We start from the raw sequence: 6,000 nt of genomic DNA, 5'->3' as shown, positions 1-6,000 counted from the left end.
CCTTTATTCAGTCATGCATTTAAAATAAAGTATGTATATGAATTGTCCAGATGATTCATTTAATCGGTAAATGAATTATCGAAAAGGGTTCCCTACGGAAGCAATATAATTTGGGCAACTATATTGCATAGTAGGCATACTAGATGTTTTCGGAAGATATCATGAGTTGATAAGTACGGATGACGATGATAGTCATGTCACTAGGGCATTGGTATGGATTAGCGGTTGGTGAACTATTTTTTGAATGTGACCGAATAACCACAAATCACTTGGAAAAGCATATAGTCAATGATTTATCCTTTGGTTATATCAGTGCACGATGTAGTCCTTTGATTTGAGACATTGTGGTCGAATCCGATACGAATGTGTATGGTTCATACGGTGTATGAGTAGGAGACTAGTCATGTTTCGTATAATAAAGCCTATTTGGTCATGCGTTGTTCATATGCGAAAACAAACAATGTTCAAGAAGGGATCCATTGACTCGAAAATATAGGATCAGGAGTATCGCTGACTCCATGTGAATTCAAGTTCCTGGATGAACGTTGATAAATGTCGGAAATCAGAATCTCTGGCCAGAGTCTATTATTAGTCATAAGAAAGTAAGTTCATGATGACGAGTTCCGAACATATTGATGAACGATTCGGTAGAAGATCGAGTTTAGGATTTTGGCATTCCATGAATCTGTACTCGATCAGGATATATCAATGCAGGGACTTTACCTGCATGGTACATATGATCTAAAATGGGTTCGATGAAGTATTTCTTCATCGTGGTTTAGAGACTATGGCACATTGCTAGATGTTTACCACAGTCGTTGGGCCTCCGGACAGGTTTTCGGATTCATCTAGAACCGCTCACGGCTAATCCACGGTGTACCTACATGGTCACACTAATAGCCTTGAAAAGTTAGAGAAGAATAAAAGAGAGAAATGATTATTCAAAGGGTAAAATAATAAATACTTGGGCTCCTTTCAAAATAAGATTTTATTGGGGCATAGAAGTGAAAAACAACTAATTACAAAATGGTCCATGTATATATAAATGCAAATGGTTGCATTTTAGGTTAAGGATTCATTTTGTTCACTCAAAAGAAAATCAATCTCCCTTTCTTAGGGTTTAGACTCTCTCGCTCTCTCAAGATGGTGTTAAGTGTGGAGGATTCATCCCTTTGAATCTTGGCTTCATCAACCTTAAGCAAAGGAAAAGGTACAATGTTTTCAAGCTTTGTTTGAAATTTTTTTGAATCCTACTAATCCAACCCTCTCATGCTTTCAATCTACATTTTCCGCCACCTCTTCATGTTATTCTTTCAGGAAGTGCCAATTTACCATAATCTTGGACAAATCTTTTGTAGTACCTAGTTAGCCCAAAAGACCTCTAAGAGCTCTCACATCTCTCGGAATTGGCCAATTGATTATACTTTCGATTTTCGATGGATCCACAGCCACCCCTTCGATTGAGATTATATGGCCGAGATACTCTAACTTTATTTATTCAAAGAAGCACTTTTCTGGTTGGCTACTAAGTGATGTTCCACCAAGGTTTGAAGGGTGATTTGGAGGTGTTGTACATGTTCACTCATTGACTTGTGTATACTAGGATGACATCGAAGAATACAAGTATAAATTTTCTAAGGTACGACTGAAAGATCTCATTCATCAAGGCTTGAAATTTTGAGGGTACATTGGTCAAACCGAAGGGCATAACCATGAACTCATAGTGCCCTTCGTGAGTTCTAAAAGTTGTTTTGTGGGTATCTTCAGACCGCACTCAAATCTGGTGATAGCTCGATTTTAGATCGAGCTTCGAAAATACAGTTGCTCCCCCTATTTCATCGAGCAACTCATCAATCGCTGGAATAAGGAACTTATCAAGAATAGTCAACTTGTTCAACAATTTGTAATCAACACAAAATCGCTAGCCCCCATCGTTTTCTTTACTAATAGAATTGGGCTCGAGAAGGGGCTCACACTAGGCTTAATATGTCCTGTCCTAACATCTCCCCAGTGATCCTCTCAATTTCATTTTTTTGGTAATATGGGTACTATAAGGTCTAATATTTGGTGTTTCAGCTTCGGGTAACAATCTTATGGCATCATCTTGTGGTCTGCAGAATCGTAATTCGGACAACAGCTTAAAAATGATCTGAAATCTTTCTAACACTAGCAACAGTTGGCTATCCACATCTTTCTTATACTCAGATTGCTTTTGTAGCTGACCGAACTCAACCATACATCTTTTCCCTTCACTTTGCAGTATCTTGATCATTGCTTTCAAGGACACCATCGTTTTGCTAAGGGATGGGTCACCCACTAACTTCACAGCATCATCACCAAGCCTAAACTTCATAACTTGTTCCTTCCAATCCATAGTAGTTTCTCCAAGAGTCTCTACCCAAGCAGTTCCTATCACAACATCTATGCTACTCATTTCAAAAGGAACAAAATTATGCACGACAGCAACCCCTTGAAGCTTCAAACACACCTCTCAACACTCACTGTCACTCTTCACTCTGTACCCATCTCCTATTTAAGCCCGATCAATTGAGTCTTTGTAACTGGAATTCCCAATTTTTCAATTATCTCCTTTCTAAGAAAATTGTGCGAAGCCCGACTATCCACCAACACAATCACCTATTCATCTCGTATATACCCCTTCAATTTCATCGCCTTCGACCCTTTAATCCCTACGATGGAACTAAGAGAAAGCTCAACACCCTACTACGGTGGCTTTTTCGTATTTTCAAGACTATCCCTCCAATATTTTGCTCTGTAACATCTTCATCTTTGTCAACCAAGATTATTTGATATTGCTTGTCCCCACATCAATGGCTTGTAGCAAATTTTGCATCACGCCGAAAACATAAACATCTTTCCTTCTTCCTCTAAATTTTGTTCTCTATCATATGCATGAAGGAAATATTTCATCGAAAATAGAGATTGAAATCTAGGGGTCTTTGGACTGATGCACTACTGCCACGTTGATTGGTGGTCAAAGTCGTGCTTTGTGGTCTTTCGTTCCATGAACAAAAGTGCTTGTGAAAGGGTGGAGGAGATCCTCAGTTGTTCATTGAAGGAAGTTTGCCTGGAGTTATTTGCAAACTGGAATGTATTAGAATGAGTCCTAGACCCTATTTCAACTTACCCATGTGCTCTACCCTATCCAAACCCAGTTGAATTAAAAGCTTGACCCAGTCCACCTTCAAAAGACCCTAGCCCAGGCTCATCTTTCAATTCCTCCAAAGCCTAGTTTTTCTGCTCTATCCTTTGGGCCAAATCCAATAATTGAACTAAATTTTTAGGTTGGGCTAACCTGATTTTGACCCGAATTTTAGCCTTTAGTCCATTAAAAAAAGTTGTCATCAATACTTCTTCTTTCTCTTCCACCAATTTTGCAAATATAGCCTCAAATCTTTGCCAGAATTCTTCCATTATCCCATTTTTCTAGATTCCCATTAGAGCTTCATAAGGGCTACCCTCTTATGAACCACTAAATCGATGAAAGAAGCTCTTGTTTGAAGGTCGGCCAAGTGGTGATCGGAGCTCTCGCTTCCATCCATTGAAACCAGCTGACAACATTGCCAACACATACATGGCTACTGCTGCCAATCTTTCCAGTTCTAGTATTCCATTCACAGTAAAGTAATGCTCCATTCTAAACACCCACCCATAAGGGTCATCACTCATGAAAATGAATATTTCCAATTTTTGACCACCCACTTCTATTCGATTATGACCTATGTTACCGGAGTTTCCATTTTCATTCTAATTTGGTTCCCTATTGTTTTGGTCGTCAACCCTCCCTGAATTTCTCGACACCTCTGTCGAACCATCTTTCTCCCCTTGTTCAACTTATTCTTCTTCTTTCCTCCTCATCCAAGCCTGATCTTAACCAGATGTTCTTTGATGGTACCCATTTCAACCCCAAGTTTTGATATCTCTCTTTCAACATCTTCAACTCTTGCCTTCATTCTCGTAACCCCCAATTATGCTCTGATACCAATTGATAGATACCTATTCCGAATCCACCATCAAACCACCAACAGTATCTATCTACCAAGAACAAACACAGAAATACACACCAAAAAACTCACACAACCCAAAAGATAAACAAAATATGAGGATATTTGTATTGATGTCAATGAAACTACACCAATTAACACAATTTCAATTCATCAAGAAATAGAAAACAGAACAATGAAAATAAAATCAAAACAATAAAGAAAACATAGTCTGCTGGACTATTAAAGTCATGAAAATGACTCTATTAAGATGATTAAAATACCCATTTGTGCTTAATAATGAAATCATGGTGAGGAAATTAAAGAATTTATGAGATTATGAACGAAAAATCACATTTTAATTTTTCCTTACAATTTGTGCATGTTTGGAATGAATTTTTAGATTGTGTAAGTTGATATTAGGGTGTGATTTATTGATTAGGGTTGATTTTGTCTCATTTAGGCTATTCAAGGGTCAAATTGTCATAAATATTAGGGGTTGACTTTGTCACTTTTCATTTGTGTAGGGACTGGAATGATATTTTCTAGATTTAGTACAAAAAGAAGGTGAAAGCTCGCATTTGGGCGCAAGTTGCCACCCTCACCTCCCTTGGCCGCCAGCTGGCGACGTTTCACCTTCCCTCATGCTGGCCAAGCTATAGTTTCCATCTCCTCCACGCCGTGACTTTTCATCTCCTGCCGCTGACGACGTTTCACCTTCCACAGCCACGACTCTTCACTTTTTCGACAATGTTGATCCTTCCTGGTAGCGGGTCGACCTTCCCCGATCTCCACAGAAGTCGATCTATCACTTTTCGGTGAGAAATGGCACAACTCTTCACATTCCCATTTGCAACTCCTCACCTTCTTCACCAGTTTTCGCTCCTTTTCCGGCGTCATCTCGACTTCCCATCTGCATAGACAGACTCCCCAACTTGTAGCTTTCCATCGGTACCTTTAAATCGCATTTTTGCCATCGTTCGTTGAAAAACCCATCAAAATCTAAAGTTTTCTAGTGACTTGCTCTTATTCGTCTACCGGGCATTACATTGGTCGTTTTCACCCCTTCATCACATCATCCTACCGTCGGTCACCTCCTCTCCACCATGACCAGCTTCNCGGTAAAGTCAATAGAATATGTTTTTTTCTCTACATATCATATATGCAATATTTATAAAATTGGGGAAAACCCAAAAGTTGAGTTGTTACACAAATCAATAAAACTTTGACACATTGTGTTGAGATTTCAGCAATATTTCTTGAATATTTTAGGGTCTTCCTATTTTATCAGTTTTAGGATACTCATAATATTCTTGATGTCCTGTAATCTCTTAATTATGTCTGTATATTATAAATGACATAATTAGGAGATTCCGTAGATTGTATCTTCCCTATATAAAGTCTGTAACTCTTACTGAAATATCAATGAATTGAAACAAACAATTCTTTAAACAAATATGGTATCAGAGCCACTCTCTGAACTAAAAAATTGCTCATTGTAGAGCAACCGTCAGAAAATTCACCGGCAAGTAAACATTCATCCCATCATCGTCAATCCGAAAAGGAGAAAACAACCACAACCAAGCAACCCACACAACCAAACCACCATTGCTATTTTCGTCTCAATACCATCAAATTATCCCAACTAAAAATCTACTCCAGCCATCAACACCAATTATCCAATGGTCTCCACCCATATCAACCACCAAGTAAGCGAATCTCTAAAATTTTATTTTATTTTATTTTATTGCACCACCAAAATCAACGCAAGCAAATCAACCTCAAACCACACCATCAAATTGACATCTCAACATTACCAAATTCATCCAATCAACACAAGCAAATCAAATTCAAAATAGCAAACAAAAACACCAAGAAAAAAAAAATCCCCATCATCACCAATTCAAACAAATACCAAACCCAAACCCAAACCCAAACCCAAACTCCACCTCATCTGATTTTCTAGAAAAACTTTGTCACCAACGCTGATGCCGAT

The sequence above is a fragment of the Pistacia vera genome, unplaced genomic scaffold (genome assembly GCF_008641045.1).
Source record: "Pistacia vera cultivar Batoury unplaced genomic scaffold, PisVer_v2 Contig174, whole genome shotgun sequence".
NCBI lineage: Eukaryota > Viridiplantae > Streptophyta > Magnoliopsida > Sapindales > Anacardiaceae > Pistacia > Pistacia vera.
The sequence above is the reverse complement of the archived record's forward strand: the minus strand, read 5'-3'. Positions refer to the sequence as shown.